This window comes from Falco peregrinus, chromosome 6 (assembly GCF_023634155.1).
Source record: "Falco peregrinus isolate bFalPer1 chromosome 6, bFalPer1.pri, whole genome shotgun sequence".
Lineage (NCBI taxonomy): Eukaryota > Metazoa > Chordata > Aves > Falconiformes > Falconidae > Falco > Falco peregrinus.
In genome coordinates, this window is record NC_073726.1 from 47,357,186 (window position 1) to 47,384,891 (window position 27,706).

The window sequence follows — 27,706 nt, forward strand, 5'->3', positions numbered from 1 at the left end:
TAGCAGATATAAAACTTACTCAGAAGTTTGGGCTTTTGTTTTGTTGATTTTTACATCACAGACTACCTTGGTTAGGAATGTGATTTAAAAAAAAAAAAAAAAAAGAAGAAAAAAAAACCCCAAAGAGGAAGCAACTATTAACAAAGGGAGATGGGCAACTACTCAGCTGGGACTGAGGTCTCTCTGCCCATACACGTCTGCAGCCACTTTCCTCCTGCTGCCTTCAGGATGTCGTTCCTCTCCCATCAGCGATGGTCATCTCCACACTGTAGGGAAGGCACCCACCAGGGCAAGGTGTCACCCCCAAAGCTGTCCTGCCCAGAGGTTGGGGATAGGACTCAGGCTCCTGCCTGGTTTGGGGACGCAGCCCCCTGGGGCAGGACAGCCACCACAGAGGCTGCTCTGGGCTGGGACTGGGTATGGTCCCTCCTTGTCCTGCAGAAACATCCAAATTCAAACACTTCTACTTTTCTCTGGGGTAATGATGTTTTGGGGGATTTTTGCTTGACCATCAGACCAGTGTTTCAGATGTGTGCTGGGTTTCTGTGCTGAGGCAAGGCACTGCAGTGGCTGAAACACCCCAGCCCACCATGTCTCTGCCCCCATCACCTCGCTCTGAGGATCTGCATCTCTCTCTCTGTAAAAGACAGTGCAATACCTGTTCATCATTTCTTACCTTCAGGGATTATTTTTTTCCTCTGGTTTTCTTTTTGAGTGGTAGTTTATTCAACACGGTGCTTGTGAGTCTTTGATGGTGTGAGGTAGAAAATCATCACACAAAGCGTGTGACTCCCGGCAATCTGAACTCTGCTTTTAACACAAAGCAACATTAGCTTTATCAAAAGACATATTGTTTCTACCTGCAGTTTAGAAACTTTTTGTTTTCCTTTTTCCAAGCCATTCCTTATGTTTCTTTCACCAACTGCCTTTCAAGAGGAAAGAATATAGTTTTCTCCCTTCAGATGCAGACTCCCCAGACAACCCCCACTTACCCTAGAAATCCCTGTTTAGGGTCAAATTTCTTTCTTGGATACTTGATTAAGGACTTTCAGAAAACTCAGTGGGAGTTGCTTTCAGGCCTTTAAAGTCTGGCCGTGCTGCAGGTAAGGAAATACAAAATTCCAACAGAAGAATCCGCCTTTTCAGGAGAACTCCTTTCAAACACTGAAGTTAACTAGGTGCTTATTTTTCCATTCACATTCAAATGTGGCAGTACACTTAATTATAGAAATGTAACTCTTCTTTTAAACAAATAAACAAATAAGGAAATAAACATGGTCTTGAGCCTTGAGTTTAAAAAAACAATCTTTCAACATGAGCTGCAGGAGGAAACAAAATATGGGAGGAATTTTCTGTGTGGAAAATATTGCACGCTTTCACCAGGATGAAATGTATACACAGATCTGTGGTCATCAATTTGGGAAAATTATACACTTGAAATAAATACCAGCATAGTCAAATATATTGTTGAAATGCATGTGTTTCTTTTCTTTTATAAACATATTTGCCCCACTACCCAAGTAAAACTTTCACAGACATTTAATGACAAATAACTAAAAGCTCTGAAAAATTAGTGTGCATTTAGATCTAAAATGGCCAGGATAATGAACAATTCTGCTACATTATCATCTCGGGCCACTCAGAATATCTTACACATAAAATAAACATGCAGAAATAAAGTGAGGGAAGAACAGATTTTAAAGTGGATTTTGATATAAATCTGGCTATATGTCCATGAAGAAAATATCATTCTGACATGTAAATTGTTCACTTAAAGATAAGACCATTGTCATAAATGAAACAACTGTCCAATAAAGATTCAATGTTTTAAAGGACTGTAGTCACAAAAGAAAAATTAATTTTAAAGCACATATATTCTATATGTTTTGAAATCCTCGGTGAAGTAAAACAATTTAAATAGTTATTTTCATTAGTTTCATGCTGACGTGCATTGCTAAATTAGCAAGGCAGCATATAACTCCTTCAAAAATAATGGTCAGGCAGTCTTTAAGGTCAGCATTTCAAGTTGCTTTACTACATATATTTTAAACATTTTTATCAAGACTGCTACTGCAGAGCTAGTGCAGAGCTTTGGAGGGATGACCTAAATCCTCTTCTGTCTTCTGCATTGTTAGCAAAGGTGCTGGCAAGCATTCCCAGAGCACACTATTTGCTCGGCATAAAATTTTAAGCAGCAGAAAAAGGTCCAGATCCATTTTAAGATGTTAGGTCTTAAGATGCTTGGTGTTCAGTCTTCTAAACTGAACATGTGTGGTATAAAAGACAGTGAGGAGTACATTGCATAAGAATTTTAGGAGTGTATAGTAAAAGACTATTTTTAAGTATAGGACAAGTGTAAGGTCCTGCACCTGGCTCAGGGGAACTCCAAGTATCAATCAGTACAGGCTGGGAAGAGAATGGATGGAGAGCAGCCCTGAGAAGGCCTTGTGGGTGTTGATGGATGAGAAGCTCAACATGGCCTGGCAATGTGCCCTTGCAGCCCAGAAAGCCAACCATATCCTGGGGTGCACCTAAAGAAGCACGACCAGCAGGTCACAGGAGGTGATGCTCCCCTTCTACTCTGCTCTCATGAGACCCCATCTGGAGTACTCATCTCTGTGTCCCTCAGCATAAGAAGGACTTGGACCTTTTGGAACAAGTCCAGAGGAGGGCCACAAAGATGCTCAGAGGGCTGGAGCACTCTTCTGTGAAGACAGGCTGAGAGAGTTGGGGCTGTTCAGCCTGGAGAAGAGAAGGCTGCATGGATGCCTTACAGTAGCCTTCCAGTACCCAGAGGAGGCCTACAGGAAAGCTGGTGAGGGACTTTTTACAAGGGCATGTAGTGATAGGACAAGGGGTAATAGCTTTAAACGGAAAGAAGGTAGATTTAGATCAGCTATTAGGAAGAAATTCTTCACTATGGGGGTGGTGAGGCACTGGCACAGGTTGCCCAGAGAAACTGGGGATACCCCAATCCCTGGAAGTGTTGAGGGCCAGGTTGGATGTGGCTTTGAGCAACCTGGTCTAATGGAAGATGTCCCTCCTCCTGGCAGCTGGGTTGGAACTAGGCAATCTTTAAGGTCCCTTCCAACCCAAACCATTGTATGATTCTATGATAATTATTTTTAAAGGATAAAAATAGATGTTTTCATACTTCATTGTTTTGAAAAAAAAAAAAAAGTCTATAAATAGCTGACATTTCATCCCCATAGTCTTGATTATCAAGACAACTTGCAAGAAAAAATGAGATTTCAGCATTTAGACTAATTATCCTGAGTTGTCTTTGAAGCTTTCAAGGAAAAAAGTATTGAAAATGTTAGAAACAACAACAACAAAAAAAGAGTTTAGAAGTTTACTTATGGAAGTAGGTAAACAGCAGAACCTACCCAGGACAGTTTTAGAGGTTACAAACCAGCTGGATTTGTGAATTGACATTTGGAAAATGAATAGGAAAAGTCAGCTATTCCCTTCATTGGTAAGGAAAAATGATCACAGCATGCTATTCTCAAGGCTGCTGTGTGAACACTTGCACATTACAAAAAAAAACCAAACCACAAAACAGTAAATTTATACCTTGCACAAGAGAATGTAATATAACAGCAGTGAAAACCAAACAGCCTTGCAAGCTACCATAAAATAAACAGGTACCATAAAATTAACAAAACCAGACAACCGTCATTGAGACACACACCAGAAGATGTTTTACTGATGGGAAAAGAGTTAATGCACAAAATTTACAAGACCAGCATTGGGCAGTGTATGGGTATGGTGCAAGGTTCTCTTAGGACTCTGCATGCTCAATGCAATGCCTTCAATTAGCCACATTGGAGGCTGTACATCTTTTCAGAATGGTGGAAAAACTGGTGATGGTACTGGAATCTATTTTACCAATATTTTGAATGCACAAAGATCGATGTGTCAGAGTGGGCTGCAGGTGAGGGAACTGGTTAGAGATCAGGCAATCACACATGCAAGCAGGATGGATCTTCCCTTACCTCCATGTCAGTAAAAGAGAAAATACAAACTGTCTTGCTCTCTTTGATTTTTGGTTTGGTAGACAGACTGGAAGTGAGCACCTGCCAGTAAACAACATTTGTCTTTCTAAAAATCAATGTTTTCAAAAGTGAGAGATGATCTTGTAATAGAAAAGTCTTTGCATGCAACACAGGTCACTATTGCAGACCTCAGTGTGACAGTTTGGGTAGTACCTCTGGAAGCAGATATTTGCCCTGGCGCAACTGAGAAGGAGGGTTGCATCAGGCAGAATCTATCCTTTTCCTCAGATGTGGAAGGAAGGGCTAATAAGCCATCTTCTGAGGGTGCTCAAATTTCAAAATAACATTCCTACCATTGTCCCAGAGCAGGCCATGTGGCTATGAAGATAGTGTTAAATCTGAATCCTGTGTGCATGCTTCAGCTCCTACAAGATAACGTAGAAATAAGAAACTGAAACTGGACTTTAATCAATGGCAGAGAACAGAGACATGAGGTCAGGAAGCTGGGAAAAGAAGGGTGCTGCTGGACATGGGGATACAAAAATTGGCAATGAGAACATGCTGGGGTTCAAATCAGGCAGGTGTAGGGAGGCAAAAAGAAGAGACTTATTTCCTGTTTTATTTACCTTATGTGAATTGGGAGTAAAGTTTTCCTTTAAGGTAATTCCACCAATTTCTTTTATTTATAAATGTTAATAACAAAGCAGATATTAGATACCTTGAGTCCAGCCACAAGCTTAGTGATGGGCTGAAGAAATTTTTGCATCAATGAATACCACCTTCTTCAAGAATACTTCATAACGTGACCAACTTTGCACTATCTTAGGCAAAGTATGTGTGAAACAGCTTTCACTTGTGTCCTGTTTCTGCTGGCTATCTGGAGAAAACCAGATTCATCCAGGTTCACTGTCTTCATGATGATTGCATGCCTCCTTCACCCTCATGTCCAAGCAGGACACCTGGGTGGGTGGCACCCCTAGGATGGGTGGCACCTGAGGGAAACTCCAGGAGGAGAATGACAAAGAAGTGCTGTTGATATATACTGTAAGATTTGCGCTGCTTATTTTTCTACAGCTCCCTCATAGCTACTGTTCGCAGACTTGGAATCATGTTACTGATTCAGGCACTGTAAAAAAAAAACAGAACACAAAGGAACAGATTAAAGAAAAAAGAAGAAAAATAGCTGAGGCTAGTAATCCAAACACTGTATTATGAATAACAAACATTGTTGGGGTCAGAAAGCAAAAGGTTGGATTTCTCCCTCTTAGAATATTTATTACAGAAATTAAATCACTGGGTTTATCTCTAGTTTGGGGAACGCACTTGCAGAAAAGATGAGTTCACTTCTTTTGCTGTGTACCAGCACGATAATGTTCTATTTCATTTGCCTGTTAGAGTATTACTTTTCTTGTGATTATTGCTGTGTCAGAGTGTACTTTCTTTAAGCACGCAGAAGCAGCATAATATCTTTCTATGAAATGAAAGAAATTCTGAAGTTATTTGAATTGTGTGATCCATTATAGTGTAATATCTGGCCTGATGCAGTTGCATATTAGCCAGCTTCCTCTGCAGTCTGAAGTTGTTGTAAATACTTACCCCTGTGACACAGTTTCAGGCCTGTAACACACCAGTAGTGAACTTATAGTCATTAAGATGTTAGCACTCAGAATTCTATTGGAATGTTTTATTTCCCATTTCTGCCATTTATTCTTCTCTACAATGTGTCATTAAGAAAAATTTCAAGTGTGTGACTTTAAAAATACTTAGAAATTTTAAAAAACCCACTGTGTCTTCTGAATATTCTTGTGCAAATACTCCTACAAAATTAAGAGTGACAGTATCGGAGCTTTTGAAGAGCAATTAAAGATGATGAGGCAAAAATTTAGATCTACTCATTTTAATGGCAAAATTCCTGATGGAATTCCCAATGGTTTTCCCTACAGGACATTTACAGTCTCTATGTTTTTATCTCATCCATTTTGACATTTACAAAGGAATTAATAACTTTGAGAATTTCTAGATTCAAGAGTGGGTGACAGCAGCTTAGTTGAGCTTGTTGCAGATGAGACTGATGTCATGGTATTGGAGTGAGGGAAGAAACCAGACATGTTGAAAAGATGATATTTTTTTTTTTGCAGTTGAAGACTAGAGACTAAGAGCTGCATTAGATCTGAGCTCTTTTTAGGAAATCAAAAAGCCTTGGAAACCCCAGTTTCCTGACTCACAGCTCTGTTAGCTGTGTTAGCGCTCTGACACAGACACAACTGTCCTACTGCAGCTACAGTGACAATGAGCAGTGGCTGGGAATGATTGTGGGAACTGACCAGCAACCTGAACCAGAAGATACCTACTGTCCTTGATGAATTTCCAGGCACTGATCTAAATATGCTATAAAAGCCTTCAAATTATATCAGACCATTCAAATGTCTGGGTGGCCTCTACCAAAGTTATCCTGTACCAGTTCACTCTGTTTGTGGCAGCCTATGTGTGCAATTCCTTAGTCAGGTATGGTGTCTTCTGGTTAGATAAAATCTTTTGCCATTTGTATGGCATTTCTTTCTTTGGAAATAAGTTTCTTCAATGGTTTGGGGACCAGAAATACCACACAGGTAATAGCTAGACCTCCTAATGTTTTAGTTTCCAGTTTGAAGACATCTCCAATTTAAGCTAGGTCACAGAACTAAAACCAACAAGCAAAATCAACACCGGAGAGTTGTAATCCTCCAATCAAGTATATATCATTATAGCCAGTGTATGATAATATATTAATGTAACATAATATAATATATCATAATGGATCAAACAAGTGCTAAAAAATGCATTTAGGACTACACATGTATGCAGTTTATCCCTAACCTTATCTGCACACTATCCCTATGTTAATGTAAGAATCCAGGTTCTAGGTGACCTTACATTAAAAGAATGAAAAAAGAATATCCTTTTGCAAGCATGAATCCCATTTAAAAATAAAACTATATAGAATGAGCTAAAAAAATTTCAATGGCCAGCAACAAACCTTTTACAAAAAAGGAACCTGTTTTTTCAAAATAAAAACAAGAAATATTTTTCTGGTTGTTGATTAGTGGCATGCAGAAGTTAAGGTGATGTTAAGTATCCTAGTCATCCATTCTAATTAAAATTTAAATTGAAAACTGGGTTCTAATGAAGAGGAGCTTAGTGCTGGTCTTGAGGGATCTCTTGTCAGTGGGCAAAGGAAAGAAGTGCACAAAGGCAAAAAAGATTTCACTCGGGCATTTACTTGGGGTATGCTGTACTTTAATACAAAAAGGAGTGCATGCTGCCTTTTTATTGGAAAAGAACCAATGTAGGAACAGTTGCTCTTCATGGTAGTGCAATCTAGTGAGAAAATCTTTCAAAGTCTAGCAGAGGAGCAAACAGCCATAAGGAAGAAATGATCCTATAATTTCATCCACCCTAGCAAAGTTGTTATGCTATTGTTCCTTTTGGATTGCTTGACAGCTCCACTCTGCCAGTCCACACAAATTGCTGATAATAAACATAGTGGGGGGTAAATCCAGACATATCTTCCTGCACCTGCACCTGCTCACACCCAGTGTCTGAAGGGTCAACATTTGTTGAACAGCTACAAAAAGCATTGAAGGAAAATGCAAAAGAAGCTCTTCAACACACTTTGGGTTTGAAAACACCAGTACATTTGTTTTGAAACTTTAAAATGATGTTTTAATGTGCCACTAAATGTAATAAAAACAAAAATCAATCACACCCTTAAGCTAACAAATTGCCCAGTGCATTGGAAAATTCCCTATGCATCAAATGATAGCCTGCTAAATGAATGAAAATGCTAAAGCCGTAGCATCTTCCAGAAATAGCTATGTATCTCTAATGGTCTAATACAAGATAATGGAAAATACAGCAAGTGTATTGTGTTTTTAAAGCCTGTTTCAGTGCTACCTCAGAAGCAGAAATTTAAATGAATGGTTATAGCCTAATTCAATGTCAATACCTTCTACCAAGGGTTGTCAGTAGCTGTGATTTAGAAAAAAATCAGAAAAAAAAAATGAGAAAAATGTAGGAGCTATGAAAGATCAACCAGATCACCTCAGTTTATACAAGAAAAAGTTATTCAATATTTCCTCATATGTACATTTAATTATGCTTTGTGCAAGTGCAATAAATTACCTTCTTAAAACCTGGAGCTCTCATTTGTTGCAGATCCCTCCTTGCAGGTTTGCTTTATGTTTTTGGTTGCTCCCCCCTCCCCAGCAAGGTAATAAATGTGGTAGTAAAGCAGCCTTTCTCTCTGGCTGTGAGCTTTCTGTAGATGAAAGTTAACTCCTGTCTTTCAAAACACTGTGAGTGGCAGGTTGCATACCAGTGCCGAAGAGAAATCTTGCCACTAATTTATCATGAACAAAATACAATGTCTCCCCACAAACCTCCCTCTGACACTGTGCTCAGGAGGTTGCAACAGCAATATTTCTCTGGCTATATTTACAGTAGAGAATGCAGAAACCATAACAAAATCACAAGGACAGATTTGGCATAGACAACAAGTTGAGTTTGATTAAAATGTACTAAAATTGTATTATTCTGTTTTGTTTAACAGTAAGCTTCAGTCAATGTTGTTTAATGTCAGTACTGTTAATGAAGTTGTCAAGCTTGTCACTTCCGTTGAATAACAACTTTGCTAAGAAACTGGTACTACAATTACCTCCAGCTCTATATGATTAAATTCATCAAAGCACACCAAGGCTCCAGATTGTGCCAGACCTTTGAAGAATTTCCTGATGGCTTTGTATTCTTGTCCATCAGAACAGTTCAACACAATACAATATTAAGAAAATAACTTAAAAAGTTTGCATTTTTTTTATTTAAAATGTATAGGATTTGGCAACATTTACTGCCTGTAATTTGGCCTCTTCTACCACCAGACCCCAGTCCCAGAACTTCCCTTTATTTATCAAATATCAGTCTGTAATATAAAAGCAACTCATGCAGTTCTTAACTCGATCTTTCACAGTAGCATGTGAAATGCATTTACACACAATTTTTAAAAAAAATAAATCTCTAACAGCAGGAGGACAAAGTTAAAAGAGGAGCAGCAGCAGTTTTATATCCACCCAACTCCTGCACTTGAATATGCTTCCCAACATCTCTCAATCAAAAATCAATTATTTTAAAGCACATAACTTTCAGCGAGGGGTGGGGGGTGGGAGAGGGGTGTGGGAAATATTTTCAATCTCCCTCTAAAACTAGGGAGCAGGTGAGGTAGGAATGCTTCTTCCTTGAAAAAATCAATGGGAGAAAAGAAGTTCCTGGATTCCTCGCCTCTCTCTGCTGACACAAAGAACCGCCCCCACCCCCTCACCCAGGGTGAGGTGATGGGTTTCACCACAAGGCACTTGAATGAGAGCTAACCTCCTCCTCCATCCTCATGTCTTCCTCTCCCACCAGGCTGCCTGGTAACCTGCAAAGGACCAAGCATCCCAAGAGGAGCCCTGTTCCAGCTGTGTAGCCCAGGGGAACGTACCTCTTTGGGCATGCGTGGCTTGGCACTTGTCCTTGCCAGCCTCTGGGGACACACCAGCAATATAACAACACAGGTGTTCCCCAAACTTTTCAAGTATTTTTTTTTGCTTTGTGTTTTTTATACCATCCTGGAAATGAATATGCACCACCTCCTAAAGACCAAGCAGGAGGAATCACCGCCCACAGATGCGATTCTGTGGAAAGTAAACTACCTAAGAAAAAAACCAAACAAACAAACACCATAAGACATGAAAAATGTAAAAATAAGCACGCTGATGTACACTGTGCTGGACACACACTTGTTGCGCTGCTGTAGCTGGGCTGAAGAGTGCAGATGGTGAAAAGGTAAATGCTGTACCACTGATATCAAAGGTGATTTGACAACCCACAGTATAGTCTAAAGCACAATGCTTGCTTGGGCTGCATATACTGTCCAGAATAAAGTTGTCAATGCAGACATTACAACGAAAGTAAAGTTCTGAGTTTGCATTGTAAGCTCAAGACCACAATGTGATTTCCAGACACCTACTCACACTTTTCCACAAGTAACCACCTCTTGTGGTTTGGAGAATGGGTAACACAGATGAACGTCCAATGCAGCTGCAGAGGAGTTATTTCCTCCTAGTTTCCCACTTGCTGCACTTCCCTACCTGGCCTGTGCTTATAAATAAAACACATCTAAAACTCTCAGGTTTATACTTCAAGACAAATGGAGTAGAAAGAGTTTGACAGACAGATCACCTGTGGAGCCGTCAGACTCTGGCCCATGCAGGGGCAGAAAGCACCAAGTAAGGTCTCACCCGCCACTCTCAGGAACCTCCGAAGTATATTGGTATACAGGAGATGCATGAACAGCCCAAACGGGTCATACCAGTAGCCCTTCTAATCCACCAGAGGTCAATCTGCATGTGAGCCAGTAAGCAAGCAAGCCACCATAGATATGTATTAACAGGAGTTATCTGGTCAAGCCATAAAATTTTGGGAGGATCAACCTGTTCAAAATAGGATCAGAGACAAGACAAAGAAGAGAGCAATGGATTAAAGTCAGTGTTTATCTTAGACCTCTGCATACCAATACAGAAGTATGTGGAATAAACAGAAGACTGAAGTCTTCATACATGATCAAAATTAATGCTGACTTGGCCTAAGAGACTCAATCCAATCACCCTCTCAGAATTATAGCTGATAAGAAACTTGCTCAAGAAGTACAGATAAAAAGGAAGGATCTGATATTTCAGATATTAAGGATGCATTTATTTGCTCTGAGATCCCAGAATGCAGAAGGGGTTTGAGCAGCTGAAGAGCTCTTAAGTAATGATTAAAGGGAGATACATGGTGGTGGGGAATCTATGAAAGTTCACCAAAACAGAATGATCTGGTGGAAGAGGCTTTTATGAGCAATAAGCAGAATCATTTAAATAAAAGGACTTGGCAGCACTCAAGCACTTCAGCTGCGCAGGCAACTAATGGAAACTGGATATACGTGGACACAGAATCCCGTTCTTCCTCAGATGCTCTGGTAACAACTGCTCGATACAGATGGCAGAGAAACCTCCAGAAACAAAGTATTTCTATATTTGATTCTGACTAATGGCATGAGTCATTTGAAAACATGAATATAGGAAACCACTCAAGTGAGCATCATTATGGAGAAAGAACAGCAAAACAGAAACCAATGCACTTCAAGATATTGATGATTTTGAAAAACTGACTGGTCAGCTCTCCAGGAACCGAGCTGAAAGGGAAAAATAGTCAAGAAGAAATGGCAGCTCCTTTACATGACTGTATAAAGGACACAAGTGCAAATCGTAATACAGAGAAACTGAGGGAGAGAGTTCAGTAAACAATAATCTTTCCACCGAACATGAATAGTTGAAGACATACAGAAGGCAAAAATTATGTCAGCTTACAGAAACAGCAAAGGATGATAGAGATAGATTCGCAAGAGCATGAAATGAGATACAACTATGAAGTGGCATGGCGCATAACTAGAAATCATTCGAGAATATTAGTAAGAGTAGGAGATGAAAAAATATGTTGGAAAACAAATTGCAAAGGAAAAATTATCAACAGGTAGTGATAAGAAGGACAAAACTTACAGCTTTTTTGCATTTTACTGGAGAGGATAGCCACAACATGGCAGACACCAATACCAATGTAAATAGGGTAATAACAGTTTTATTATTATATTATATATATTATAGTATATATATATATATATTATTATAACAGTTTAATGCAGGCAAATAAGAGGTTAAAAAGTAGTTACCTCAATCATTGTATTTAAAGATCTCCCTGAAGCAACTTCAGAATCATTACCCATGGTCTTTGAGGATTCATGGGTGACTACTGAGATACTAGAAAACTGGGCGGGACCAACAGAAAGCTAATATTTGTACAGGAAGAGCCAGAGAATTACCAGCCCAATTTCAAATTGCCTACAAAGTACTGGAACAAACAAACAAAGGATTTTTCATAAGCCCTAAAAAGAAAACAAGGTAAGCAACAGTCTGAGTTGATTTGTCAGGAACGATCACATCAAAACAATCTAATTTCTTCCTGTGACAGCAGAATGACTAGTTGATATGGAAGCTATAGTAGATGTCACACACCTTCTTTTCAGCAAGGCTTTTGACACCGCCTCAGGAGAAAGCTAAAGAAAACTGTTCTGGAGCAATTTGTTTCAGGTTATGTATAATGTTGGAAAAACATAGTTTAAATGTAGCTACCAGTAGCTGATTATCAAACAGAGGACTGTATCAAGCAGGGCTCTGCAGTGCATTGCACCTGACTCTGCTGTTCTCTGATATTTCCATTAGCTACCTGCATAAAAGAACTTAAAAAGCGTACCACCTTACTAATGCTAATAACCAAAGCCCTGTTGTTCCAAAAATGCTGTCACACAAGGTCAAGAAGCATAAAGATGCTCACAAAATAATCATCCAGCACTGAAGAATCTCTGCTAAAATATTGTGCTGAGTTTTGAAGAAACTGAACAAAACTGCACATCATTGGAGAACCTCTAGAAAGAGAAATAGGAATGTTCTGCAATGGATCACTCCATGAGATTGAAAGACATAATAACAAGCACCCAAAAAGGCTTTAAAAACAAAGAGAATAATCTATTTTTCATTACGGTGGTGGATGAGCAGGCTGTGGAATGCCCATGCTTTGTTCTCAAAGACAGACAAATGTGCATGAGGACACTTGGCTTTGTTGGTCCAGCACTGTTGAAGACAGACTAGGATGATCTTGAACTCTTCTCTCAGTCTATCTTTTCCATGATTCTAAAATCAGAGAAAGGTGCAAAGCATATGAGCTAATTTCTGAAAGAGAAGTTTGTATCTTGCATTGTCAGTTCTAAGGCAGCAGGCACAGTGCAGTGCCATGGGGACATACCCAAACTCTCTGTAAACATAGCGATCTCAAGTGCCTGGAGTGACAGAGAGTGCAATTCTGGCTGAGACTTCTGCTCCACCTCTTGCTTAGTTAATTCAGTCATGTCTGCACAGCACTCCTTTCTGGAATGAAGACATTCACCTGGCAACTAGTTCATGCCTAACGACTTCAGGTTTTACACTCCAAATAATAACTGTGTGAAAAGAGCATCCTATCTGGAGATAGGATGGAGGTTTTCATTGCTCATGCAAATGTTCCATACTTGTTTCAGTTCCCAGGGTTTGGAAGTATCTTTAGTGACTGCATATACTGGTTAAAATAGTATGGGTTTTTTGTTGTTGTTGTTGGTTGGTTTTTTTTTTTTTCTATAAGTTCATTGTTTTCCAGCTCTACTTTGTCTTCGCACATAAGTTGTTAAGCAAAAGGGTACATGAGTAAACTGCCTTTTCTGGGCAATGCCCCTTCCATACATAACAGTCCTGTTACTTTGCAGCCTCTTCTGATTTCAAAATCATAGAATCACAGAACAGCCCAGGTTGGAAGAGACCTTGAAATATAATCTGGTCAAATCAAAATCTTACTCAGTTTTAAACTGTGCCATAAATTTGTCTTCTTAGATCTTTCCAAGACAGAGTTGCTTGAGCTGAGGAGCAGCATGGAGTTGGAGGAAGAACAGAGTCTTTTCAAATCATGGCACTGTTGTCGTTTTCAGTATTATTCTGTATCCAGTCAGTTAGATAACCAGTTTTGTTGGGTCACTTCTCAATCGACTGCTTCACGCTTGCATATCAAGGAGAGGTTTACCGTGACCTGTCCACAGTGATACACTGGTCTTTTTCCTCAGTGGTTACAGCTAATTTCAGAGCAGTAATGTGCATAAAAACCTCTGATTATTCTCTCTGAAGCCCATTAGCCTGTCTTTTTCAGCTGTGTTTTCATTTGCCACTGTGCTGCCTAGTGGGTTTTTTTTGGTCTGCCTGAATTTCACACTTTGCTTCATCATGGCACAAGGCTGGAGGCCAGTGGGGGGTGGCAGAGGCACACAAATCTCCTAAGAGTGGGGCCTGAACAGCAATGTCTTAACCTAAGGAAAAGCCAGGACATCACCTTGACTACTCTAGAAGTAGACCTGGGTTTGCTCCCCTCTGTGGGTCTGACACACGTGACTACTCTGATAAAGCCAGTTCCAAATACCTACAAAATTGGTACTTACACCAGGTGAGGGAGCTAGCCCAGTATGTGTTACCAGCTGTTCTGAGCTTTTCATATCCTTCAGCCATCATTTCTTCGCATTACATTTTCCCTTTTGTTCATTTCCCCACTTCCTTCTGTTACTGTATGAGAGCAGAGTTGTGGGTAATCCATTTTGTCATTTTTTCTTCTAGATCTCAATTATTATTTCTAACCTGCTTTGCTTCTCTGTCAGCATTCCCTCTTGCTCCTAACCTTTTGTTTTCTTCCTTCTCCCATCTGCTCAAGACCGATTTAAATGAATCCATGGGAAATTAATGTGCATGGAACATTTGCCTGCAAAACTAAAAGCAAGTGACTTGCTCCACTGGCACTACATTTCTATACTGTATATGCTGCAGAAAACTACGTTCACGTGGCCAGCAAGTGCATATATCTGGAGACAGGGAGGAAAGGTGAGCAGAGCTTTTTGTCCCTCACAGAAGCAACAGCCCCAACCGTACCCATGACAGGGGCTCAAATGACTCCTTAGAAATGTCTCAACCAACAAAAGTATTTAATCCTGAGCATCACATGACACGTGAAATGGGAAATCCCACATTTCAGTCTCTTAGACTTTCTAATGAACTACCTTTCTCTGCAATGTTCATATGACTGCATTTTCTGAACCAGCAATGTCTCTCTATAACCTCTTTCAGTGACTGTTTTCTCTCTCTCCCCACCCACCCCCCTTCATGCTTTTCTCCCTATATTGTGAACGCTCCTCTGGCTTAGATTTTCCTTTTACCTAAAGCCTCTAGTCTCTTTTCAACTCGGGAAGATTGAAGAGTTATGCCATTTTGTGCTGCTTGACAATTGACATCCTCTGAGAAGTTAACACTTTACTGTTGTTGAGCAAGGAGTGCTGAATAGCTGAAGTATGTCTGCCAGGAATGAAAGAGCAAGTTACCAAGCGCAAGCATGCCTGTTCTCCCGTAACAGTTTTTAGCAGTTACTTTTGACCACCAGTCTGTGACTCTCCTCACCCATCTCCATGAAGTACAGGCTGAGAGCAGCAGCAGGGCATCACAAACAAGTCAGGAAGCTCCTTTCCCCGCGAAGCCAGCACTGGCCTGAACGGGTAAACAAGGACCTACGACAGGGATTTCAGTAGGTGGTTTGGGACACTGGACTGGTAGTTAGCCCGATGCCATTTTGTTTAACCAATAGAAATAAACATGCTCTTAAAGTTAAGCATACACCAATGAGTTAAATTAGCTAGAAATTTAAAATCAGCTATGGGATATTTTGCTATTACATATATGTCTATGTTGGGACCTGTTTCTTTTCATTTGCATGTGTTTATGTACTTAAGAAATATTCATAAGCAAATCCTCCCTCTCCTACATGTTTATTTTCTTAATGAAAATGTACTGCAATTTGTTGCTTTAGAAGCACTGGACTTTTACCTGTCAGATACAAGAATTTTATATCATTTACTTATGTCCTTATTTCTGTATTTCCTTCTGCTTTTATTTTGTTTTAAGATGAAAAACTACCAACAAAAGATATCCAAATGCCATCTGAATGTATTATTAGAAAAGGAAGCAAAGCTCCCTGTCACATTATTATATGTTCCCAGCAAATACTAATAGCTGTTTGTATGCATAATAAAAATATGTATGTATAAAACATTGTATATGGAGCGATACAGCAATGAAAAATATCCCTCTGGGGCTTATAGTGTTATTGTCTCAATGAAATTCAGATCCTCTTTTCTCCACTAATTTAGCAGCATAGAAAACCAGAATCCTTCCAGTCCCACACTGTGCATCAGAAAGGCCTGTGTACATAGACTGTGTTTCTTTAATCAGTGTAAATTCACCCTGCAATTTTCTCTCCCCACTGCTACCCCCTTCAGCAACAGCTTAATAAATAAATAAATAAAATCTGTTTAGCTGCTCCCCGAGTTGAGTGCAGCCAGACATCCTCTCTAGGTCTTTAGGTAGATGAGCAACCGTGCTGACTCCAGTGACTCACATACTTGTAATTATGTGCACACAAGGAATCTACATCCTTAATTTGTTTTTTGCCTCCTGTGGTGTTTAAATCATGAGACTTTTTTTTTTTTTTTTTAACCTGCTTGTTCTAGTCGGGTCTCAGTAAGTTTCTTTTTTCACTGTTCTAGCTGCCTTTCCAGGTGCTCCAAAGTACAAGTATAAGGCTCCCACCAGAGTCCTTAAAGAAGAAATATTTCCAGGGTTAGTATACTATATTCATAAATGAAACCTAACCTTTTAAAAATTACACTGTCAGAAAAAACCATTAGGCTGTAAAAGAGTTGAAGTAAACATTAGATTTTAATATCTACTGCTGCTTAGATTTTTCTGAACCGAAAATCCCCAGTGAGCACTTAAAACTTCATTACTACGCTGAAAGGTTGTGAAAGGCTATTTAAAGGTTTTCAATTTTGCTGAAGTCTAGAGGTTATTACGGCTTGAAAGAATACAAACCCTAATATTACATGGAATGAAAGGAATCAAATTTATGTTCTCATCTCCCCTGTAGTTTAATCCAGTTCTATTAGATTCAATGGAGAAAATTAGGGCAGGTTGAAACTTTTCAGAAGGCTGATGAAAAATAATATTTGGTCATTGTAGAAAACATTTCTATCTATTACTCACACTCTAAAGGATATTCCTATCTCTCAATCCCACAATCACAACTTATAGTGTTATCAGCCTCCTGCTCAGAAACCTATGGGCTATGCCCTGCGTAAGACTCATACCAAAATGTCCAGAATCACACAAGAAAAATGAGGATATCTGACCACATCTCAGAACTGAGATTATCTATAACTTGATATGCAGGCTTTCATTATAAATATTTTAAGCTCTTTTCTTCCTTTACTCAATTTGGGAAGGAATACTGAGTGACTCAAATGTTATGGGCTATCTATTATCATATCAGACAGCTATAATGGAAGTTGACCGAACAGTGCAGTGCAAATTATGATAAAGAAGAACTTTTATACTCATCTACTGAGCAGTCCATCAGACTTCAGGCTTGGTCAGTCCCAAGTGCTAAATGAAGAAAAGCATGTGCTTGGTGCACAGCTGTGATTGTATGAAGATCTGTTTGTCTCCAGTCCTACTGGGACTGGAGAGACTGGTAACCCACTTCATTTCGGTGCTCTGGCCATTTCAGGGTCTCAAAACTGAAAGAGATAGGGACACAACTACAGACATTTCCCTCAAATTCTGCTATCTTAGCATAAAACAGTGAAAAATACTTGTAGTTCTGCTTAGTACCAACCATACCTGAATGTCTTTATACCCACGTTTCTACCTTGGAGCCAACATACTGCCATTTATTTTAAAACATACCTGATGATGATTGCTTAAATGCTTGTACATGGCTGTAGCTGTTTTGTCCTAAATCCTGGAGGGTAAAAAAAAAGAACAAAGAAGATAGCTAAACAGTAGTATGCATTTAAAGAAACAAATCTGTGCATTAAAAGAATACCCTTAGTAGAGACTGGGTCCCTGTAAGAGGAAACTACTAGACTGCCTCTTAATGGCTAAAGTGTTATCACCCTCTTAGACATAGCAGTCACAGTGCAGTTGAGAAGGGGAGAATAAGTAAGAGTCTTGGAGATACTTCTTCCATCCTTTGCTTGCTGCTTTGGGACACGTCTGGAAGCAGAGCACCCCATGAGCAGCTATGTGATATGCTGGTTATCTCACTCCTTGAAGGACCACTCTTGGATGTATGACACACCAGAGCGCAGCACTCTCCACTGCTGCTCCTCCAGCAAGCTCTCAGTAAGACCAGTCCTGAAGATAAGCAGTACCCACCAACAAAGCTATCCTGAAGAGAGCCTCATATATCCATATTACACCTTTCATACAACACTGTTCCTTACTGTCTTGGAGATGTTCAGTTCCAGACTTTGGTCCTAATTAAAAAAGGGGGTGGAGAGGTACTACAAGTGTTGCCAGCCCTAACCCTAAAACAATCTGTGCCTTTGACTTCTTCCTCACCCATCCTTTGCATCATCTATTGGCTCTTTTTTTTTTTCCTTCAGAAATCACATGATTCTTAATGCAACACTTGCATGAACTGGCAAGGAAGCACAAAGTGGTTTGGGACTCACAGAACAAAGTAGTGGGAAGGGAACTCCAGAGGTCTTCTGGTCCAGCCTGCCACTCCAAGGGGGTCCAGTGAAGGAAGGTTGCTCAAGGCCTCCTCAACTTGAGTTTTGAATCTCTGGCATGGAGAAATCACTGTCTCTGCAAGCCTTTGGGTGTAAGAGTATTTGCCTATTTTTATATAGTAGTATTTCCAGCTATAAAGATGCAGAAAGACATACTGTGTTTCCAACAATTATTTCCTGTCTTGAAACCCAGAGGGCGTGCAAATAGGCAGAATGCTACTATCAACTGCTTAATGAGGTATAGTGGTTTTAAGATGCAAATTGCTCTTCAATTTCAAATCTTAATTTCATTCACTTGGGAGAATGGCAACTTGCACTTAACACGTGGACAGAAACTTCTGTTGGCATTTTTCAGAGAGCACTGGCTGTTACAAAAATCACTTCTTCAACACATCGTTCCAAAATATTCATCAACATTTCAGAGCTGATACATCTTCTACATCAATCTAATACATCTTTAAATTTTTGTTAAGTCAATAGATGTCTACTCTTTGTTGGTAGGAGAGTTAATCTTCATATTTTCCTCACATAATATGTGCCAGAGCACAGATCCTGCTCTTTCCTTTATATGTGTTTAAAGACAAGTTACAAAAAGGAATTAATTTCTTAAATATTGGCATGTGCACAGTTTTCACCATTCTTGTAAAGGTCAGTGAGTATGTTGTCAGTGGAGCAGAAGCAAGTAAGTGCTCCTTTGCCCGGGAAGGCAGGTGTTATTTGAATCGTTCTTGCTAGGCAATTTTCATCTTCCTTTGAATTTATTACTTGTGTCAGCATCAGTGACTATAAATCAAGCATGAGTTGCCTGTCCGCATGGACATTTCTGTTGTCTCCTAACATAGGAAGCTAATGAGGAGGAGGAAAAGACATTGCAGAGGGGATGCAGGTAGGTGTGCTCCCAGAAGGAGGATGTGAGGACAGTATTTGTCCCAGCTCCCACACATTTCAGTGCAAGAGGCATGGTTTGAGGTTTGCCTTGGGCCATGGACTTCTCTGCCCAGCAGCTTCTCAGCTGTGGAGTCCAGCTGAAGTTAGTGTAAATCAAGATTTTAAGAGAATCTAAATCTTACAAACAGCACTCGGGATTACACAGGAATCCAAATTTTTTTTTTTTGCATGCCCTTTACTACCACACAATGATCACATTATTTTTCAGTCCTCAGAAGTACTCAAAGCTTTAGGACAGCCACACCTTTGCTCATTTGGTTCTGAGTCTAGCCCAGTACCATGCCATTGGCACTGGCTACCTAACCAGCAGCAAGTATTCTTTTGGCCTGACACTGTTTCAGGTCTCAGTTCGTTTCCTTAGAGTTCTAAGCAAGCACAAACCAAGTTGTGAGATCAATGACCTCTGAGTCCTTGGTCCTCTGAAGTAACTGTCTCTTGCAGAGATGTGATGGCTGGCAAAATCCAACCCTGAATCCAGTGGGGCTCGGCAGTGTTCAGCAAAAAGCAGATGAGTATACCACATACAGATGCAACACACCAAACTGAGAAAAATATAGAAGTTTTTAGTGGGTTTTTTATGCCTCCAGCAGACTTACTTTCTTTTACAAAAGAAAACAAGTAGAGAAAGCAAGCAGGGTCTCTGCTGACACCTTGTAATTTGCAAGTAAGAAACTTTGTGCTTTATGCTCAAATCTCCTGATTAAACTGAGTTGAAAGATACAGTTTCAGGCTGTTTTCCCTTTCGCTTATGGTGTTTCCAGAATATGGTCCCAAAATACACATTTAAAAATTAACAGGAGCTGAATGGCTAAGAAATGAAAAATGCATCTTAGCTTTAACCATGGACTGCAGCAGATACGTCCATAGGTTCCTCAGAGAAAATGGCACATATTTATAACACTCCAAATATTTCTTCAAACAGTTATAAAATGGGATGCTAAAACACACACGCACATGGAGAAAGGCAAATGAAGTCAGCATTACTGGGCTAACTTTATAATACAAAAATCCATCAACATTAGCTTCATAAATACCCTTTACTGAGGAATCAGCAGTTTCTTAACATATCCAAATGCTTTGGAAAGAGCTGTTTCTCCCATCAGTGCTCAAATGGTGCTTTTAGTAAACTCAGCAAGAGGTCTGAGAATGCATCCAGGAGGAGACTTCAGCTTTGCTCTTGGTCTGAAGCACACATTTCGTTAACTCAGGGTACATATTCTCTGTGCAATGCTGTCACACGGGTTCCAAGTGGTGACTTTGAGGGGCACAGCTTTAAGGGGTTAAACATATTAATGATGACATACTGACGTTTCTAATGCTAATGTTTAAATGGAATCTAGTTGATTAATGAGGTCTTTCATTTGCAGTCACTACAAAAACATTTTTTTTTATCTTACTTGCACAGTCTACAGTACTTTCAAAGACACTGGCTGCTCATTATGAATAATCACACAGTGTTCATGAAAGAAGAATACACTGAAAATGACAAAATCCCCAAGTTATTAATGTGCAAATATTCAATATAAAGTGATAATTATTTATAAAAAACACTCTGAAATGTTGTAATGTCATTTGTATAATTTCATGGTGGAAAAAAGAAAAAGAAGGGATGCAATTTTATTTTTTTATCATGTTTCTAATATTTGCTATGCCCAGGATTAATTTTCAAGAAAAATGTAAATCTTCTTTTTAGACAGCTGCTTCATTGAAACTTAAAAAAAAGAAAAAAATAAAGAAATCAATTTGCTTTAAAAGAGTAAGAATATAAACACCATACAATTAACTGTTAATGATGTTGTAAAGCTGTTTCTTAAGAAACATATTTAACTCCTGATATTAGAACTAATCCTCAGATTTACATTAAAATATATTCTACTATCTCAATTTCTGTTCTGACATTCAAAGGTGTCCTTTTTCTCTGGAAACATATTGATACAGAATCATTGCAATAGCCTGTTTTGTGAGCTTCTGTGTTTCAGGTATTAAAATAATAACAAAGAGAAAGCAAGCATGGGAACGTGTTAACATCAAATTTAACAAATTCAAGGACAGAACCTTTCCACATGGTGCACATTTAACCTATAGAAGACTTGAAAAATAAAAAGCGTCTTGGAGGCAAGGAATAAGCTTCAAGGTGGGAGTCAGTCTGCAGCTGTTGAAAGCAGGCAGGGAACTTATTAGGGCAGAATAAACCATGCCTGCCTTGTGAAAGAATCCGTACCCTTTCTATTGAAGTAGCTGGTAACAATTAGCCACACGAATTTACACGTTGAAATGTAGGCACCTAAATTTGTACCGATTATACTCCATCTATAGTACATCTAAGGTACCCACTACCGCAGAACATGATCATCTAAATTATCTCCCATTCATGATGCTTTTTTCTTAGGAACAAAGTAGAGAGACTAGGACAGTGAGTGTGACATGCTGCAGCATGTCACGTGGAGGTATAATGAATGAAACAAGCATCTGGCCTGGGTATGTCATGGTTGAAGTAATGCAAATCGCAGCCTTGAGAAAGCAAAAGGTTTGAAGCCAACAAAAATAATGAATTTGCTTAATTTTCCTGTCGTGGAGCTATTTGCTGGCATTTGTTTGCTTATGTGGCAGTCAAATTTAATATACAACAGTACTCCTTGACATACCTAGGTCTAGGGCTCAGAGATTTCTAAGAGATTTTTTCCCCTTCCCAGACACAGGAAGTACACATACTTTATTCTGATGCAGATCTCCACCTTTCCACCATGGTCCTTAGTGATACCAAAAAAAAAAATAGGTGGGAAGGGCTGTGATTTGAAAGTCATTTTAGCCTCTATAGGGTTTTGAAGGCCTTTGAAATGTGTTCTGAGTTTCACGTAACACCTTTACTTCAAAGCAATGAAAAGCTTAAATTAGTGTTGCTTGAGAACATTTCAAGACTGATTTTTCTGTAAATTAATTTCTTGCACTATTTTCGCTGCTTTTGGCTTGCAGTAATTTAATCAGTCTGTAATCTTCTATCAGTTATCATGCCATGCTATAATGTTCCTTTACACTTGAATGGAGTCTCTGAGTATGCTTCCAACCTATTGAGGGGACACATTCTAGGTGCTGCTGGTCCCAGATTTCATGTTTCAGCATCTGAGAAGCACAGACATGATTAAAATAGGTTGATGTCAACTTTAACTATTCTATTTTTCTCATTATGTGCACTGAAGATAACCTACCCTCACAGACTCATTTAAAGTCCTATATTCAATTGATAGTTGGTTTATGTTTCAACAGAGATTGTTTGGAAAATATGGAGATTCCTTAGATAAGATTATATGAAATATCCTAAAAGGAAAAAAATAATTCCTGATTGTGCAGACCAGTTGCACAAAAAATTGTTTCTGGCTGTAATTTTTATGTGTTGTTTATGACAATTTACAATAGGCTTTTGCCACAAATCCTAGGCAGAATCTATCAATCTTTCTGCCATAAAGTGAAACAATGCTTCACTCCCTTTGTGTGACCCTGGTGCTGTAATATTTTTCTAATTAAGATCACTATAAAATTCATTTTTCCTCTACTTCCTCCTCCACATCCCACTCCAATTTTCTCTCAGAATAAGAAGGCTACCGTTTCTGTCTACTACCAACATAAATCAATTCATAGCAAATAGCCTAGTGTGATATCTATTAACTTGTCACCAGGGATAAAATTTATTTAAAAGTTAAGAAGTGTTTTGCAATATGAAATGCTACCCAGTGCTGCAGTAAATAGTATATGCTTCCTTAATAAAGCACTTTTTCAGGCACCATTTTTGGAAATACAGTCTACCGGTACTGGAAGACTGGATGAAATTCACATACCATGAACATCTTTAGTGATTAGTGTCCCAGGAGTAACAATTACTATTCTAGACAGCTTGCCTTGTATTATGTCAACAAGATTTTTCATTGGTTTACTGTCCCTTCCTTTTTTCTTATTTTCCCAAAGAAGCAAATAGATCACCTTTTTTAGATAGGGACCTAGGAAAAATACAGAGCAGATGGATAGTCCAAATAATTTTCTTATACATATCATAGCATGGAACTCAGCTAATTCCATCTTTCTTTTCTGCAGGTTTTATGGTGATTTGATTTTCGTTGCACAAATATGAATGTATCTGTTAATCAACTTTGGCATGTGCAAAACTGTGTAAGAAATCTTCCCCTATTTTCTAAGGAGATTTAAAAAACTCTGTTTGGAGGAAATCACCCCACTTGATAGGTGTATAAAATAAAGTAGGGTAAAATATGCACTACAACATTTCTTTGCCTAGTCAAATCACTTGTATTTTTCTGTTTTGCTCTGTTTATTAATATCTAATGAGAAATAAGAAAGAAAAAAAGACACAGAAAAAGAAAACAAATGACAATAAACCAGTATTTCATCAGATTACTGAAAAAAGGGAGAAAATAATTCATCTCCAAAGACTTACATGAAGTTTTTTAAAGATAACAAGCGTAAAGAAAATAGTTGGTATTGTATGTTAAAGTTCTCTTTAAAATCCCATTCATTTGTAAAGTAGAAAACATTGCTGTATTTTTCCAGTTCCATGTACCGCCCTGTGTTAACTTCTCCTCAGAGATGTGTTGGATAGGTCATTTGCAATTTTGCATAAAATGGAATGTTTCATATTTCCCTTATCTAAGTATGATTCATTTAGCCACTAAAATTGCTATTGAAACCCATTTTGCATCATTAGCTGATATTACTAAATCGTTCAGCATGCTCAGAAAACACAACCATGGGAAAACATATGTTCATGTGAAGCACTTTTGATAAGCTGTTATAAAGAGAGTTCCAGTACATAAACCCATAACTTCTGCCTATAAAAGGAAATGTGCAACAAGTAGGCCAAATCTTGATTATATCTCTGATATTAAAGCTGCAATTTTGGTTTATTTTGCCAACATTTGTCGTGATTATGCCATCTGTGAATGACCCCTTTAAACTCCTCTGCAGTCCTGCACAAAGTGAGAAAGAGCCATTTTTATGGTTTACTTCCATTTCATATTTAGTTTTTGTTTTAGACATTCCCAGTTCATGAGTTCTGGCCTGGCCTAGGAATAAGGAGATGCTGGGTTTCCTCCCAGCCCTCTGGCCTGACCTCTGCCCAGCAGCCATAATGCAGCTTTGGGATGAGGGGATGCTCCCTGCAGCACAGGTCGGGGGGGCAGACCAACTGGCTGCCTGCAGCTCCGGAGAATTTCCCAATTAACAGAGTGTGGTGGATACATCTTGTCCTTGCTTGTAATAGTCAGGCAAGGCAAGAACCATCTCTTTCTTTTTCATCATAGTCAAGCAAGGCAAGAACCACCATAAAACATTTTTACAAGCAACCAGTTGCTATGGGGTTATCATTTTTCTTTGAAAATCTGCAGCAATCATATTGATTCTTTTCTGAAAAAAGATACAGGAGAGCCAAAGCTATGTGTATATGTTCCTTTGACTGTATGATCAAAGCTCTTTAAAGTACAATAGGGTCTCCTTTCCAGAAATCCAGTTGGTGAATTGGCATAATTTCTACCTTGCAGGTTTTTGCATGTTAAATCAAAAGACAGAGTGTTTCCATGATACTGTCTGGACCGAAGCTGTGATTTGGCATCTGGCAGCAGATCTTCTGTGGCCAGTCACTGTCCCATCCAGCCATCCTTTCCAATGGTTTGTTCCTGGCTGTGAATCATTGTGTCCCTGCTGCTGTGTTTCTGTCCATGTGGTCAGGTAGGGTAGAGAACTCCATCCAGCTGAAAAATAACCTCTGGAAGTAAATAAACAAGAGTGTTTACTTTCCAGCCTGCTCCACTGCCTGCATGGAAAAAAATCTGTGCCAGCATGGGACTGCAGGATGAGGAGAGAGGCATGAAACACAGGGCAAGAGCCAGCAGCAGGGACAGCTACTGCTTGTGCTGGTGAGGCCACCAAAAACTGTTCAGCACGCTGTGCCCACAGCACCGTGCCTGTCGCCTATTTGATTTTCATCATCCTCTCTTTAATTGAAGTTCTGCCTCCTTCCTTGTATTTCTCAGCAAGCGATTCCTCAGTGTGTAAAGGCTTAGCTCCACTTACCACTAATGCCTCTACTGCTCTGTGCAGAGGGAAGAGCCAGCACCCACTCGGGCAAGTCAGCAGAAATAGCTGTCCTTCTATCTGGTCAATGGCACCAATAGGCAAACATTTCTCCACTGCGTTGATCTACCAGCAAAACAAACTTCTCACGAAACTCAGTTAAATATAGCAAACCCACTGTTTGCCTTCCTCCCTGAGAGATATCACAAGGACATTTGGAAATTAATCTGAATGGCATTAAGTGTCTTTCTGACACAGGGTAATGATCAATTCACCAGCAGGTAACACACACAGGTTGACAATGAGGTGCCCTTACAGAAGTGACAGAGGGGAGGTGGTTTTAGTCTTCAGGGATCAGTACTTCCCAAAGCCCTTTCCCTTGTGTTGCATAGGTCCTCCACAGCAGAGGGGAGCTTCCATGGTTTGGTTCAGATAGGATCCTTCCAGCAACATTTTGCAAGGCAAGTTGCAGGCACTAGGCAGTGCTCTAGCAGGCTGCCAATGATCGGTTTAGAAACAGTACCAGCACAGAGAGCTAATTTGAAATACTTTAAGTGGTGAGAAAATGCTCAGAACATCAGTATCTACAGTACCCAACTCGCAGGCACATTGGAGAGGGAAAGGGCGTTGGCAGTAGGGCACCTCGGGCCAGGAGCAAGTTGCTGTCAAACACTTTTGAGGGTTAAGATGACCCTTCCCGTGTCTCTCTGGTCCCTGCAGCACCAAGGTGAGACAGAGACAATCCACAGGTGATGAAAAATACAGCACTTTTACCTAACCTGTGAGTCATCAAAACAATCTTATTCCTTGACTTCTGGTGGGGGAGGATAACTCCTAGAAAAAGCTGATGATGGTATGTATGCACACAATGTTTGCTGGAGACTATCACCTTTCAGTACAGGCACACAAAAACATGAGAGATTTGTAAAAAACATTGAAATGCCACCACTGTATGAACCTCCACAAATCTAACTGAAAGATTTTCTCCTTTCCAACAGCATAGCAGACTCACTCGGTACAGCTGCTTAGGTGCTATTTTTGTATTGTATTGCTCAAAATCATTGTGTCTCACTGCTGAGAGGGCTGTTGGGCAGTAGGATGAAAGAGAAACAGTGATGCTGTGTCTGAGGAGTCATTTTAAAAGCTCCGTGAATTTAGTGTAGCTCCACAGAGGAAGGTAGTGTTGCTAGCTGACAGGATACTCTCTACCATTAATTAAAGCCTGTTTACTTAGGGATCATATCTTCATGCAAAGGAAGAGAATTATTTTTAGAGAGATTTCACCTTTATTGCCATTGAATGAAATTAACGTTAGCTGAATGGCTCACACAGAAACATAAAAAGCAAAAGCATTTTAGAGTGTCAATTACAAGCATAATGTCTGGAATGGCTCTCACCAGCAAGCAGCAGCTACTGGCCCTTGTGAAATGACTCCTCAATGCCCTCTCTTTCTGCTTCCCACCAGTGAATGTGCTGGCTTATGATTCTTCAAAACAGCTCATTTCACTGCAGACAGAAGCAAGCATGATTAACCCACTGTCCAGGCTGACTAAAGCTATCCATGTTCATGGCAGCATGGCTACAACCCCAAACCTGCCCCCTTTGAAAGAAATCGTTACACAATATTTATTCTAAGCTCTTTGCCTGGTTTTAGGGCTTACGTTTTGATGAGCTGGAGACGTACCTTTCCCTGATGAAACCAGTTGGTTCAGGGACAGCTTTGATCTTTGCATGTCTTCCATCCAGCAAAAGGATTTTGCAAACAGTAACCTTGAAGGAAGTTGGCTTTCAGCCATGAGCAGGAGAAAGTAAATATTACACACCAGTTAAGAATTTTATGGAGAATTTGGGAGTAAGACTTTGTTTTAATAGAAAGCAAATTTGGGAGAAGTGAAATTTTTCTGTCATGTTTCAGTTTCCAATGTGCAAAATGAAAATGAAACAGATTGGCTTATGTTGGATTGATCCATGCAGAACTAATTTAGTTTGCTAAATACAATTAAAATATCTTGTCTCAGGACAGTTCAACATTAATCTTTCCCTGAGCTGCCACAGTGCTTCGTGGGAGCTACAGTTTATTCTCTTCTGAGAGGCAGGTTACCTGACAGATCGCATACCTTATGGTCCACACAGTTTTAAATGAGGCTGGAAAAAATAGAGATTGCTTCATTTAATTTCATTTTGATATGTTACCTTTGGTTAAACAAAAAACTGCAGGGAAATTTTGGATGAGAATTTAGGAATCCACCTGTCTGGAAAACTAAAAATTCTTTTGTACCATTGTCTGCAAAGTGCAGAAGTAGATTGTACCTGGCCCTCCAGGCAGGTGGTGAACCTGCTGGCTCTCTGGAAATGAACGGCTTCTGCGGGTAAGTTTGGAGAACCAGGACAG

The 27,706-nt window shown here is 39.5% G+C and overlaps 1 long non-coding RNA gene across 2 annotated transcripts; it reads right to left on the bottom strand.

Moving 5' to 3' along the window:
- Positions 1–210: 210 nt before the first annotated feature.
- Positions 211–26,947, bottom strand: LOC114013646 (uncharacterized). Of its 2 annotated transcripts, XR_008747875.1 has the most exons (6): positions 26,712–26,947; positions 25,315–25,440; positions 18,232–25,006; positions 17,462–17,516; positions 993–5,121; positions 211–807 (listed from the first exon to the last, which is right to left on the bottom strand). It is a non-coding gene; the product is annotated as an uncharacterized LOC114013646 (long non-coding RNA). The 2 variants fall into 2 exon arrangements; XR_003556745.2 differs by having other exon boundaries at positions 211–5,121; positions 26,712–26,945.
- Positions 26,948–27,706: the final 759 nt, after the last annotated feature.